Source organism: Schistocerca gregaria, chromosome 11 (assembly GCF_023897955.1).
Source record: "Schistocerca gregaria isolate iqSchGreg1 chromosome 11, iqSchGreg1.2, whole genome shotgun sequence".
Lineage (NCBI taxonomy): Eukaryota > Metazoa > Arthropoda > Insecta > Orthoptera > Acrididae > Schistocerca > Schistocerca gregaria.
In genome coordinates, this window is record NC_064930.1 from 65,693,193 (window position 1) to 65,709,146 (window position 15,954).

The following is a 15,954-nucleotide window of genomic DNA, read 5'->3' on the forward strand; positions in this document are numbered from 1 at the left end:
GTTCAAATGGCTCTGAGCACTATGGTACTTAACTTCTGAGGTCATCAGTCGCCTAGAACTTGGAACTAATTAAACACTAACCTAAGGACATCACACAGATCCATGCCCGAGGCAGGATTCGAACCTGTGACCGTAGTGGTCGCTCGGTTCCAGACTGCAGCGCCTAGAACCGCACGGCCACTCCGGCCAGCTTCGTATTTTTCATAGATGGCTCTTGTACCCCTTGTTGTTTCGCGTCCCACTATCACAGCACATGCCTACATTGATATTTAAAGCACTTTCTTGCGTCCCACTGTACTGCAATTAGGGGATGGCGATTGCATCTTTCAACACGACCGAGTACTTGCTCATAGTGCACGGCCTATGGCGGAGTGGTTACACGACAGTAACATCCCTGTAATGGACTGGCCTGCACAGAGTCCTGACCTGAATCCTACAGAACACTTTTGAGATGTTTTGGAACGCCGACTTCGTGCCAGGCATCACCGACAGACATCGATACCTCTCTTCAGTGCAGCACTCCGTGAAGAATGGACTGCCATTCCCCAAGAAACCTTCCAGGACCAGATTGAACGAATACCTGCGAGAGTGGAAGCTGTCACCAAGGCTAAGGGTGGGCCAACACCATACTGAATTCCAGCATTACCGGTGGAGGGCGCCACGAACTTGTAAGTCATTTTCAGCCAGGTGTCCGGATAGCTTTGATCACCACAAGAAAGCAAAGAAAACAAAGAAAAAGGACCCTTGGGCTACTACTGTCAGAATCGCTTTTTTTGGCATGAACTACATTCACAATTGGACTGTCCTCCTATGGCCTTCATTAACGAGAAAAAATTTGGAAGTTATTACAATTTATGAGCAATATCAAAATTCGATTAAAGAAAAAGGACTGGTGAACACCATACAGTCCTCGATAGTGAAGCAGCGAACGCTAAGCTAGTTGTTTGGTGTGTGAAGGCCAGACATCAGTCACCGTCATCCTATAGCAAATCGACGTCTTTAGTATCTTAAACTAAGAACCATTTTTTTCCCTCGAGAAACAGCGTGGCTCTGTATTATGATGCTGGCCTGGCACCTGGCGGCCGGGGAGTCGAGTTCCGGTCTGTGCAAATCTTTAAAGTAAGGTACTAACGCGAATTCTTTACAGACGAATGGAAAAACTGGTAGATGCAGACCTCGTGGAAGATCAGTTTGGATTCCGTCGAAATGTTGGAACACGTGAGGCAATACTGACCTTACGACTCATCTTAGAAGAAAGATTAAGAAAAGGCAAACCTACGTTTCTAGCATTCGTAGACTTAGAGAAAGCTTTTGACAATGTTGACTGGAATACTGTCTTTCAAATTCTGAAGGTGGCAGGGGTAAAATACAGGGAGCGAAAGGCTATTTATAATTTGTACAGAAACCAGATGGCAGTTATAAGAGTCGAGGGACATGAAAGGAAAGCAGTGGCTGGCAAGGGAGTAAGACAGGGTTGTAGCCTCTCCCCAATGGTATTCAATCTGTATATTGAGCAAGAAGTAAAGGAAAGAAAAGTTCGGAGTAGGAATTAAAATCCATGGAGAAGAAATAAAAACTTTGAGGTTCGCCGATGACATCGTAATTCGGTCAGAGACAGCAAAGGACTTGGAAGAGCAGTTGAACGGAATGGACAGTGTCTTGAAAGGAGGATATAAGATGAACATCAAGAAAAGCAAAACGAGGATAATGGAATGTAGTCCAATTAAGTCGGGTGATGCTGAGGGAATTAGATTAGGAAATGAGACACTTAAAGTAGTAAAGGAGTTTTGCAATTTTGGGAGCAAAATAACTGATGATGGTCGATGAAGGGAGGATATAAAATGTAGACTGGCAATGGCAAGGAAAGCGTTTCTGAAGAAGAGAAATTTGTTAACATCGAATATAGATTTAAGTGTCAGGAAGTCATTTATGGAAGTATTTGTATGGGGCGTAGCCATGTATGGAAGTGAAACATGGACGATAAATAGTTTGGACAAGAAGAGAATAGAAGCTTTCGAAATGTGGTGCTACAGAAGAATGCTGAAGATTAGATGGGTAGATCACATAACTAATGAGGACAGAGGAGCTGTAACAGGTCAGGTGTATCGGGACGTCATTTTGCACCAGCATGTCCGCCTTTTCAGGGGTGCTGTGGGTCCCACCTTCCTCCTGATGGATGATAACGCACGGTCCCACCGAGCTACCATTGTGGAGGAGTACCGTGAAACAGAAGATATCAGGGGAGTGGCTTGCCTCTTCTACAGACCTAAACTCCATCGAGCACGTCTGGGATGCTCTCGGTGGACGTATCTCTGCACGTCTTCAAACCCCTACGACACTTCAGGAGCTCCGACAGGCACTGGTGCAAGAATGGGAGGCTATACCCCAGCAGCTGCTCGACCACCTGATCCAGAGTATGCCATCCCGTTGTGCGACCTGTGTACCTGTGCACGGTGATCATATCCCATATTGATGTCGAAGTACATGCGCAGGAAACAGCGACGTTTTGTAGCACATGTGTTTCGGGACAGTTTTCTCATCACCAGTACCGTGGAATTACAGATCTGTGTCGTGTGTGTTCCCTATGTGCCTATGCTATTGGCGCCAGTTTTGTGTAGTGCCACGTTGTGTCGCACCACATCCCGGGTTCGATTCCCGGCGAGGTAGGGATTTTCATTGCCTCGTGATGACTCGGTATTGTGTGCTATCCTTAGGTTGGTTAGATTTAAGTAGTTCTAAGTTCTAGGGGATTGATGACCGTAGACGTTAAGTCCCAAAGTGCTCAGAGCCATTTGAACCATTTTTGTGGCACCACATTCTGCAATTATCCTTAATTTATGAGCATGAGTGTACGTTCGATGTTGCACATCTCGAACTTGGACCGTAAACTGTATCTATTTTGCTTCTTTTTTCGCAACTCAGTACATCTTCTTCCTGTTTTCATGCTTGACCCGTATTCAGTTTTTGAAGGGCTATTCACAGGGCGGCCATCTTACCACTAAATCTGAGGGAGCTGCGACGTGGAGTTTGCCTTGTAGGAGCATTCCTGTGATGCGTAAAATGCACAAAGATGAGAAAAATCGGCAAGATTCGAGGCTGGTAACGCAGGATCGCTGTTCGAGTTTCTCTTCAGTCATTATTTCCTTCGTTCTTTTTCCTTTCAGTTCGAATACATACGCCATTAAAAAATAAATTTGATCCAATACATCCTAATTAACACACATATAATTGTCATTGTTACTAAAACTTCGCGTCTTCTTGTTTCTAATTAGATATCGCACGCAAAAATCGAGTTTCCGTTCCTAATTACCGAACATTTATGATTGTTGAAATTACAAAAAAGTACTAATTAATTTATATCGTCTTTATATATTTTACGATTTACTTGCCCGTCTGTTAAAACGTTTACCACAGCCTACCAAGTGTAAGGCGATCATTTTATCACACAGCCACAAAGCCCGTCGAAAAATCGATTTTGCTTTATTGTATTGAAGGTTCTCGGAAAGCTTCGAACTCGAATGACGAGGTGAAACAAGAGGTTCGTAACTTCCTGAACATCACGGCGGCAAGCTGGTATGGCATGGGCATACAAAAACTTCCACAGCGTCTACAAAAATGCATCGACAGAAATAGTGATTGTCTCGAAAAATAGCTAAATGTTCAAGCTGTAAACTGATGTAAACCATTATAGAAACAGACAGATCTATGTACTTATGAAAAAATAGGAGACCTTACTTTTGGGGCCGGCCGGAGTGGCCGAGCGGTTCTAGGCGCAACAGTATGGAGCCGAGCGACCGCTACGATCGCAGGTTCGAATCCTGCCTCGGGCATGGATGTGTCTGATGTCCTTAGGTTAGTTAGGTTTAAGTAGTTCTAAGTTCTAGGTGACTGATGACCTCAGAAGTTATGTCGCATAGTGCTCAGAGCCATTTGAGCCAGCCTTACTTTTGGGGTTACCCTCGTAATTCACTGTCGCTGTTTGAGTTTACATACTGTCGTTTTGTTATTTGAAGATAAAATTCAAATGGCTCTGAGTACTATGGGACTTAACATCTATGGTCATCAGTCCCCTAGAACTTAGAACTACTTAAACCTAACTAACCTAAATACATCACACAGCACCCAGCCATCACGAGGCAGAGAAAATCCCTGACCCCGCCGGGAATCGAACCCGGGGACCCGGGCGCGGGAAGCGAGAACGCTACCGCATATTTGGAGATAGTGCGTGGAGTTGCCAAGTGGAGAAATCGACGTATTCTTCTGTTTGAGTCGAATAGAGAGGTTGCAACAGCGGAGGCAGCCAGAAACATATGTGCAGTGTATGGGGATAATGGCTTTGGACAGAGCCATTATTAGTAAGCCACCAAGTTCAGTAAAACATTTCGGTTTGGCAAGGATCTTTCAAACCCTTTAATCCACGATGATCTACGTCAGAGAATGCGAGAACTAGTGAGTGAGCTGATCTGTGCTCAATCCGCCATCGTGCAACATTTGCAACCAATGTCGTAGGTACGAAACTAGGGTGTACGGGTACCGTATGCTTTCAGTGAGCAGCAGAAAGATCAGTGGGTCGCCATACTTGCATCTCTTCTTGCTTGTCATCAGTTGAACAACGCCGCGAGAACTAGCCGCGTGGTCTCAGACGTCTTGTCACGGTTCGCGCGGCTCCCCCCTCCCCCCCCCCCTCCCTCCTCTTTCGGAGTTTCGAGTCCTCCCTCGGGCATGGCTGTGTGTGTTGTTGTCCTTAGTGTAAGTTAGTTTAAGGCAGATTCTACATCTACATCTACATTTATACTCCGCAAGCCACCCAACGGCGTGTGGCAGAGGGCACTTTACGTGCCACTGTCATTACCTCCCTTTCCTGTTCCAGTCGCGTATGGTTCGCGGGAAGAACGACTGTTTGAAAGCCTCCGTGCCTCTCTGATTTTACATTCGTGATCTCCTCGGGAGGTATAAGTAGGGGGAAGCAATATATTCGATACCTCATCCAGAAACGCACCCTCTCGAAATCTGGCGAGCAAGCTACACCACGATGCAGAGCGCCTCTCTTGCAGAGTCTGCCACTCGAGTTTGCTAAACATCTCCGTAATGCTATCACGGTTACCAAATAACCCTGTGACGAAACGCGACGCTCTTCTTTGCATCTTCTCTATCTCCTCCGTCAACCCGATCTGGTACGGATCCCACACTGACGAGCAATACTCAAGTATAGGTCGAACGAGTGTTTTGTAAGCCACCTCCTTTGTTGATGGACTACATTTCCTAAGGGCTCTCCCAATGAATCTCAACCTGGTACCCGCCTTACCGACAATTAATTTTATATGATCATTCCACTTCAAATCGTTTCGTACGCATACTCACAGACATTTTACAGAAGTAACTGCTACCAGTGTTTGCTCCGCTATAATATAATCATACAATAAAGGATCCTTCTTTCTATGTATTCGCCATACATTACATTTGTCTATGTTAAGGGTCAGTTGCCACTCCCTGCACCAAGTGCCTATCCGCTGCAGATCTTCCTGCATTTCGCTACAATTTTCTAATGCTGTAGCTTCTCTGTATACTACAGCATCATCCGCGAAAAGCCGCACGGAACTTCCGACACTATCTACTAGGACATTTATATATATCGTGAAAAGCAATGGTCCCATAACACTCCCCTGTGGCACGCCAGAGGTTACTTTAACGTCTGTAGACGACTCTCCATTGATAACAACATGCTGTGTTCTGTTTGCTAAAAACTCTTCAATCCAGCCACACAGCTGGTCTGATATTCCGTAGGCTCTTACTTTGTTTATCAGGATACAGTGCGGAACTGTATCAAACGCCTTCCGGAAGTCAAGGAAAATGACATCCACCTGGGAGCCTGTATCTAATATTTTCTGGGTCTCACGAACAAATAAAGCTAGTTGGGTCTCACACGATCGCTGTTTCCCGAATCCGTGTTGATTGCTACAGACTAGATTCTGGGTTTCCAGAAACGACATGATACGCGAGCAAAGAACATGTAGTGTGTACGCCAAGGGACCGATGACCTAAGCAGTTTGTTCCCATAAGATCTTAGCACAAAGGATGGTTCCTTTGAAAGGGCACGGCCGATTTCCTTCCCCATCCTTCCCTAACCCGAGCTTGCGCTCCGTCTCTAATGACCTCGTTGTCGACGGGACGTTAAACAACACTAACCTAACCTAACCTTAGCACAAACTTTCCACTTGAACGACACCGATTGTTGCTATTCTGTATCGTTACTATTAACGATAAATGGTGTCTTTAAGCTAACTGAAGGGGAAGAAAAAGGAATGGTTGGGCCCAAATAAAGCAGTAACTCCCGTTCAAAAACGTGCGCTCATCCGCAAAAGATAATGTTAGGTACCTGGTGGAACAACAACAGTATGGTGTACTACAAATTGCTTCCCCGAGGTGTAACCATCACTTGTTTTCCTCTCCAGATGCAAATGCGCTCCGGAGATTGCGCAACGAGTTCATCGCCTCAAAACCGTGTGGTTCCTACGGTGTGTGAAGGCATTGCTAATTACGCATATAATTTTTTTTCGTGATTTTCTTTAGATTTCTGTTCTTTTTCTTTTGTCTCATATTGGCATTTCTAATTGTGATTATGTAACATTCTACTGTGGTTTTTAAATGTAAAGATGTAATATTGATTATTTTGCTTGCCAATGGATAAATATGTTTCTTGCTTTGTACCTGTGGTAAAATTTGTAAAGTTCGCTTTTGGAATATTATTAATTGTGAAAAGTGCAGTCAATAACATTTATAAAGATTTACGTAATTTGCGATAACGATATAACATCTATAGACAGGGGACAGCGATAGTGATATACACTTCTGGAAATGGAAAAAATAACACATTGACACCGGTGTGTCAGACCCACCATACTTGCTCCGGACACTGCGAGAGGGCTGTACAAGCAATGAACACACGCACGGCACAGCGGACACACCAGGAACCGCGGTGTTGGCCGTCGAATGGCGCTAGCTGCGCAGCATTTGTGCACCGCCGCCGTCAGTGTCAGCCAGTTTGCCGTGGCATACTGAGCTCCATCGCAGTCTTTAACACTGGTAGCATGCCGCGACAGCGTGGACGTGAACCGTATGTGCAGTTGACGGACTTTGAGCGAGGGCGTATAGTGGGCATGCAGGAGGCCGGGTGGACGTACCGCCGAATTGCTCAACACGTGGGGCGTGAGGTCTCCACAGTACATCGATGTTGTCGCCAGTGGTCGGCGGAAGGTGCACGTGCCCGTCGACCTGGGACCGGACCGCAGCGACGCACGGATGCACGCCGAGACCGTAGGATCCTACGCAGTGCCGTAGGGGACCGCACCGCCACTTCCCAGCAAATTAGGGACACTGTTGCTCCTGGGGTATCGGCGAGGACCATTCGCAACCGTCTCCATGAAGCTGGGCTACAGTCCCGCACACCGTTAGGCCGTCTTCCGCTCACGCCCCAACATCGTGCAGCCCGCCTCCAGTGGTGTTGCGACAGGCGTGAATGGAGGGACGAATGGAGACGTCTTCAGCGATGAGAGTCGCTTCTGCCTCGGTGCCAATGATGGTCGTATGCGTGTTTGGCGCCGTGCAGGTGAGCGGCACAATCAGGACTGCATACGACCGGGGCACACAGGGCCAACACCCGGCATCATGGTGTGGGGAGCGATCTCCTACACTGGCCGTACACCTCTGGTGATCGTCGAGGGGACACTGAATAGTGCACGGTACATCCAAACCGTCATCGAACCCATCGTTCTACCATTCCTAGACCGGCAAGGGAACTTGCTGATCCAACAGGACAATGCACGTCCGCATGTATCCCGTGCCACCCAACGTGCTCTAGAAAGTGTAAGTCAACTACCCTGGCCAGCAAGATCTCCGGATCTGTCCCCCATTGAGCATGTTTCGGACTGGATGAAGCGTCGTCTCACGCGGTCTGCACGTCCAGCACGAACGCTGGTCCAACTGAGGCGCCAGGTGGAAATGGCATGGCAAGCCGTTCCACAGGACTACATCCAGCATCTCTACGATCGTCTCCATGGGAGAATAGCAGCCTGCATTGCTGCGAAAGGTGGATATACACTGTACTAGTGCTGGCATCGTGCATGCTCTGTTGCCTGTGTCTATGTGCCTGTGGTTCTGTCAGTGTGATCATGTGATGTATCTGACCCCAGGAATGTGTCAATAAAGTTTCCCCTTCCTGGGACAATGAATTCACGGTGTTCTTATTTCAATTTCGAGGAGTGTAGATAGTCGAAAGGTTGTTGTGTAGTAGAGGGGGTGGTGGATGGTGTGTCTGTGAAGCTGCGCGGAAAAATAGTACTGTGTTTTATGAGGAGAATACGTAATTGTATGGACAGTGATACCGAACTATCAGATTGTTAATTCTCTTTACCACTGCGGAATGTAATGCCATCGCCAGCGAACTTTAAGAGCAAGTAAACCGGACTGTGAAAGTACCGCTAACAATAACTTTGTTGTGGCCGAGACGAACAGTGCTTTTATGCGAATGAACTTTGGTGGTATTGGTTTTGGGTGGTGAAACTGTAGTCTATCACATTCTATCAAGCCATGAAAGTGAGAACTTTAATTAACTGTGCAATATAAATGACTTTCAGTGACGTTGTCGAAGTTTGAAGTGCGAGAACAGAGTGGACATTGTTTACGGTGTGCTTCACACCCAAGAACAATTCTATGAACTGTGTATTTGTGGCTAAGACTATATCAATGTGACGAGCTGTGTAATTATGGATGATAGCGTCACCGACAGTGCATAAAGTGTAATGTACTTTGAAAGAGAGGACGTGTCAACAACGTTCGTATACTGGCGTCTTGTGGTTTGTTAATCACCACGGCGTTAACGATACAGCTGTGCCGGAACATTATTTGCGTTTCGCCGGAGAAGCTGAACCTGCGGGACTGCCTGTATGCTGCTCTCATCATTGTAACCCGCCTACATCGTGCTGCCCAACGCAACGCTTCATACGCAACAAAAAGTTAAGGGATTTCGCCGAACGCTATCGCCTGACCTAGAAACTTTCTTTCTCTATTAAAAGTATAAGAACTACAGACTCTATTAAAATAAATTATTTGTGTAGTTTGTCTGCTTTCTGCTAACGAAAATAAAATTACAATCAGTGAATTAAAAGTTGCCTGGTAGTCATTGTTGAAACACCAGTAAATATCGTCCTCTCATTGGAACTAATTCTCTTTGCATGTCAAAATTATTGTAGTTATTTTATGTAGTTTTATGTATTGTTATTAGACTAGATATATGACAGTGACTAATAAGAGTATTTTGTCGCGAAATATGGCTTCGCGCGAAAATTACGGCGACCGCCATAATTGATTGCGTTCTGACCAATAACGTAAAAGCTGCTATTCCCGTATTGGTGCATTTCCTGACGTGACCGTGAATTATAAATGTCAGCCGTCAAATCACGTAGGGACTGTTTGCCCAGTAATAAAAGTTTTTGGTATTGTATTGCTACGAGTCGTAGCATTAAGAGACACCGGTTATACTCAAAAGTGGGCAGATGTATGGTGAACCCCCTAGTGTTCATGCAATTATTAAGAGTATTGTGTGTGATTCACGAAATTTTGTCACTTTTTCTAATTCCTTTCAGATATTGTCTTAGATGTCTTTCAAGTTTCAGAGAAAATATACACAATTTTGTCGATTCAGGTTAATTTCAGAGCAGTTTCTCGTGATTATTAAGATTTTTCATAAACAAAGTGGGATCATGACCAATTGAGAAGTATAAGAAAGAGTGTAGTTTTCCAACTAGAATTTTGGATGACTTCACAGTTCAGATTTTTTACTGGCTTGAGGTCATCACAAGTTGTTGTTGTGGTCTTCAGTCCTGAGACTGGTTTGATGCAGCTCTCCATGCTACTCTATCCTGTGCAAGCTTCTTCATCTCCCAGTACCTACTGCAACCTACATCCTTCTGAATCTGCTTAGTGTATTCATCTCTTGGTCTCCCTCTACGATTTTTACCCTCCACGCTTCCCTCCAATGCTAAATTTGTGATCCCTTGATGCCTCAAAACACGTCCTACTAACCGGTCCCTTCTTTTTGTCAAGTTGTGCCACAAACTTATTTTCTCCCCAATCCTATTCAATACTTCCTCATTAGTTATGTGATCTACCCATCTAATCTTCAGCATTCTTCTGTAGCACCACATTTCAAAAGCTTCTATTCTCTTCTTGTCCAAACTATTTATCGTCCATGTTTAACTTCCATACATGGCTACACTCCATACAAATACTTCCATAAATGACTTCCTTACACTTAAATCTATACTCGATGTTAACAAATTTCTCTTCTTCAGAAACGCTTTCCTTGCCATTGCCAGTCTACATTTTATATCCTCTCTACTTCGACCATCATCAGTTATTTTACTCCCTAAATAATAGCAAAACTCCTTTACTACTTTAAGCGTCTCATTTCTTAATCTAATTCCCTCATCATCACCCGATTTAATTTGACTACATTCCATTATCCTCGTTTTGCTTTTGTTGATGTTCATCTTATATCCTCCTTTTAAGACACTGTCCATTCCGTTCAACTGCTCTTCCAAGTCCTTTGATGTCTCTGACAGAATTACAATGTCATCGGCGAACCTCAAAGTTTTTATTTCTTCTCCGTGAATTTTAATACCTATTCCAAATTTTTCTTTTGTTTCCTGCACTGCTTGCTCAATATACAGATTGAATAACATCGGGGAGAGGCTACAACCCTGTCTCACTCCGTTCCCAACGACTGCTTCCCTTTCATGTCCCTCGACTCTTATAACTGCCATCTGGTTTCTGTACAAATTGTAAACAGCCTTTCACTCCCTGTATTTTACCCCTGCCACCTTTAGAATTTGAAAGAGAGTATTCCAGTCAACATTGTCAAAAGCTTTCTCTAAGTCTACAAATGCTAGAAACGTAGGTTTGCCTTTTCTCAATCTTTCTTCTAAGATATGTCGTAAGGTTAGTATTGCCTCACGTGTTCCAACATTTCTGCGGAATCCAAACTGATCTTCCGCAAGGTCCGCTTCTAGCAGTGGCGGAATCGAAATGCTACCCCAGCGTCGGCAGACTGTTGTAAATAGTGAAGGAGAATACATTGTTGATGACTAACGTGTCGTGTTTATTAAACGTAGCGAAAAATGCTTCGAACCTATGCACCGACCGAATGTTAGAGCAGCCCGCAGCTGCGTGGGTAATGGCTTCCGACGTAACAGCGGGGAATCCAGGCAGGCGAGAGATTTATCTTTGTCAGAGTATCGCCAATTGGGAACAGTGCCAGGTTTGGGCGTTAATGGTGTGGAATCTCCTATATATCCCATAGCATCTGGAGGGGGTGGGCGATCCCTCGCATCGACGTGTATTGGCCCCCGAGGTGACATTGACGTGTGTGTGTGTGTGTGTGTGTGTGTGTGTGTGTGTGTGTGTGTGCGCGCGCGTCAGGAGGGGAGGTGTGATCAATTACCTCTCCGCCACACGCCACCTCCTCCAGAGGGGAGGCTAGTGGCCAAGAGATCCGCCTGAGGCCATCGGATTGCCTCTTAAAGCCGTCCACACACGCTCAATATCTATTGCGCAGCGGTATTGTTTCAATTAACTACGGGTTGTTCAAAAAGTCTCTCCGCAGCGCCGTATGATTGTTCGCCTGCCTGGGTTACTTCCCTTCAAGTGGACTCTCCCAACATTCCACCGCTTCGTTTATCTCAGCCAGCGTCAATGGTCTCGTTGGTGTGTGTCGTTACGTGTTGACGTCAACGTTTAACTTTATTTCCTCTGTCCGTTTGTTTCGTTTTTGTCACTGTTAAAATGCTAACCGTTGAAGAACGTGTGTTTTTAGTCGAACAAGTGTTCAAAGCAGGCGGCAAATACACTGTTTCAGTTCGTCAAACATTTAATTCTGTTTTCCCGGACACAACACTCCCACATCGCGATACTGTGCGAGGTCTGACTAACAGATTTCGAAGTACGGGTTCAGTGACAGATGCACCGAGAAGTGGTCGTCCTAGCGTTTTGTCTGAGGACAAACTACTCGATATTTCCGGTAAAATGCTCACGAGTCCCAACAAGTCAGTAAGAAAACTCGCCCAGGACAACGATGTTAGTGTCGGAACGGCTCACAAAGCTGTAAGGAAAAAATAAGAACTTTTCCCATACTGAGTGACAGTCGTGAAGCAACTGAAAAATACTGATCATTGCAAGAGACTGCATTACTGCCAATGGTTGAAAAATTTAGTTCAACAAAATGGAAGGGATATTCTTAATGAAACGTTTGTCACTGATGAGGCGTGGTTTCATTTATCCGGGTACAGGAACTCGCAAAATTCTCGTACGTGGAGTACTGCAAATCCGTTGTGTATTCATGAGGAACCACTTCATTCTGTGAGAATAGGAGTTTGGATTGCAATTTCTAGACGTCGGATTGTGGGTCCCATATTTTTCAACCAAACAATAAACGCACAACGATACTGCAGTGATATTGTGTGCCAATCCATAGGAGAACTTGTGTTCAGTGAAATACTGAACGGTTACTTTCAACAAGATGGTGGAACCGCACATGAAGCTCGTGTTTCAATGTCATGCTAGCTGATGATAATTCCACAGGGACTTTGGACTCCACTATCGCGTGACCTAACACCACCTGACCTTTTTTCTTCTGGGGTGCAGCGAAAGCAACTGTCTATAGAAACCGTCCAAAATCCATCGATGAATTGAAAACTGCAATATCCACGTTCTATTACAGCTTATGTTTTGAGACATGATTAGACGAATTGAACTGTGTATTCAACAACAGGGTGGACACTTTCAAAATTTAATGTGAAAATTTCTAAGTAAAATTGAATATTCAATAAATTAATAAATTGTCTTTCACTGTGTTTCATTTCGGTATATGCACTGCGGCATACGGCACGCACGGCTAACAATCCTACGCCACTGCGGAGAGACTTTTTGAACACCCTTTACTTGAAATTGCGAGGCCAAAAGAGCACAATATTATTGCGCAATATCTCCTCCCGGGACGCGACAGTCAGAGGACTGTCTTCATAGGCAAAATGTCGGCGCCCGGCGACGCAGGAAGACGCGTGTCTTGGCATTCTTCTTTACTTTGGAAAAACACAAGCAGACATTATGCAGAACGGACGACAAAAGTCTGAGAAGCTTCCAATAAACATTTCAGCGGACCTGAGGCTGGTTACTGCAGCACTCACTGGTAATCCATAATAACATATAAACTAAAGAAGCCAACTGCGTAATTTATCGTGTATGTGCTATTTTGTGCACCGACGGAAGAAAAAATTGGAGGGCCAAGACGGAGTTGTGTGACGTAAACGAAAGCTGGTCAGTGCGTTTATACATCTGAAAGGTGAGATCTGTTTCAGATTTCGCGCCAGTCGCATAAAGCCTAGTTTACACAACGACATTCGGTTGCGGCACTCGTTGCGTAGTTTCATATATGGCTGTAGACACGGCGACGCCACTATACATTTCAGTGTCGTTGTTCTTTTGGGTCCCTGAGTCGTGTCTGAAATGAAAGTTTTGGCAGCTGCACATCGCGAGAGTTGTGATGGAGTTAAAGCTTGTTGCCCGGAATCGCTGCATAGGGGGGGAAAAAAAATAAGAAACGTGTTTCTATTCGTGATTGGACGAAGAAAAGACGTCAGCTCGGTTGCTCAGCATCGTTGCTCAAATAATTTATAATGCAAGACTCAAGAAGTTCTTTTAATTAGCTTAAAATGTCACCAGAACTGTTCACGTTTCTTCTAAATAGAGTTAATTTTGTGATAAGGAATACAGGTACTGTAATGCATGAAGCACTTTCGTCAAAACTGAAGTTACATACCATATTGCGTGCATTGCAATCGAGAACACTTGGTATGCTATAAGATGCGGTTTTAGTTGGTGGTGACGCTTTTTCATTAACCCCAGTAATCATTAACAGTAATAATTATTAACTTTAACAACAGTAATTATACGAAGCAGGCCGCATTAAGAAGAGAATGGTTTGCAAACTACTCTCTTGAAGATATTTCGAAATTCAAACACATAGCCGCGCGGGATAAGCCGAGCGGTCTAGGGCGCTGCATTCATGGACTGAGCGGCTGGTCCCGGCGGAGGTTCGAGTCCTCCCTCGGGCATGGGTGTCTGTGTTTGTCCTTAGGAGGATTTCGGTTAAGTAGCGTGTAAGCTTAGGGACTGATGACCTTAGCAGTTAAGTCCCATAAGATGTCACAGACATTTGACCATTTTTTTCAAACATATGCATATGGTGAGCACTGCAGCGACGTTCTAAATAGATCAATATAGAATAAAGAATGCAGCTTCTTGAATTTGTATAGCATTACCACCTGTCAACAATATTTCTCTAAGAAAACAGAGATGAGATTTTAGTTAGTTGTTGTTGTGGTCTTCAGTCCTGAGACTGGTTTGATGCAGCTCTCCATGCTACTCTATCCTGTGCACGCTTCTTCATCTCCCAGTACCTACTGCAACCTACATCCTTCTGAATCTGCTTAGTGTATTCATCTCTTGGTCTCCCTCTACGATTTTTACCCTCCACGCTGTCCTCCAATACTAAACTGGTGATCCCTTGATGCCTCAGAACATGTCCTACCAACCGGTCCCTTCTTCTAGTCAAGTTGTGCCACAAACTTCTCTTCTCCCCAATTCTATTCAATACCTCCTCATTAGTTACGTTATCTACCCTTCTAATCTTCAGCATTCTTCTGTAGCACCACATTTCGAAAGCTTCTATTCTCTTCTTGTCCAAACTATTTATCGTCCACGTTTCACTTCCATTCATGGCTACACTCCATACAAATACTTTCAGAAACGAATTCCTGACACTTAAATCTATACTCGATGTTAACAAATTTCTCTTCTTCAGAAACGCTTTGCTTGCCATTGCCAGTCTACATTTTATATCCTCTCTACTTCGACCATCATCAGCTATTTTGCTCCCCAAATAGCAAGACTCCTTTACTACTTTAAGGGAGCAATTAGTAGGCGAGAGCATTTCTACAGCTAGAATTACATTTGCTTGTAGTTTTCTTAATTCAGTTATACATGTGCTCTTAATTCAATAAATTTTGCCCTGCAGCTCAGATATTGTCAAACTATCTCTGTTCTGATCGCATGTGAACGTCTCAGAAGCAGCAATATGTTGCTTATTTTCGTAACCAGCATCACATTAATCCCACAGACACCTCTGCAAAGCACAGATATCGAAACAGCGAACATTATTCTCCGTCGCCCCACTTCATATTTCAGTTTGTCTACACTCTACGAACACACATAACCTCAAAACTCGTGCAACTAGTGTCGCCAAAGTTGTAACGCACCGAAAGTGTTTAGTTTCACCGACGAGTTGCGCGCAGGGGAATGCAGGTATGCAAACGTGCTTGCATTGTATTGCACAGGTGCTGGATGTCAGTTTGTGGTTCAAATGGCTCTGAGCACTATGGGACTTAACAACTGAGGTCACCAGTCCCCTAGAACTTAGAACTACTGAAACCTAACTAACCTAAGGACATCACACACATCCATGCCCGAGGCAGGATTCGAACCTGCGACCGTAGCAGTCGCGCTGTTCCACACTGTAGCGCCTAGAACCACTCGCCTACCACGGTTGCGCAGTTGCCTCCAACCTAGTGTCGTCGTGTAAACTAGGCTTTAACAGTGGCGCTAGTTGCGCCACTATGAGGATGCAAATCAGGTTTGCTTTAACTTCACACTGTAGTGATAGAGAGCGTTTGTTACCTTTTAGACTCTACGTGTGTTGATGTTAGTCGAGAAATCGTTAGAGGTGACAAAGACGCCAATGATAACGCTTCACTGAGTTAGACCGAGATCGTGTAATAGGGCTACAAGAAGCTGGACTTTGACTGTACATGACTGCTGGCAGCGGTGGTCACGAGAATGTGAGGT

General features: G+C 44.7%; 1 protein-coding gene across 1 annotated transcript in view; it reads left to right on the forward strand.

Moving 5' to 3' along the window:
• LOC126295469 (pleckstrin homology domain-containing family G member 5) overlaps nt 1-15,954 on the forward strand; it is a 1,663,439-nt gene that overhangs the window by 1,509,773 nt on the left and 137,712 nt on the right. The window lies entirely within an intron of this gene.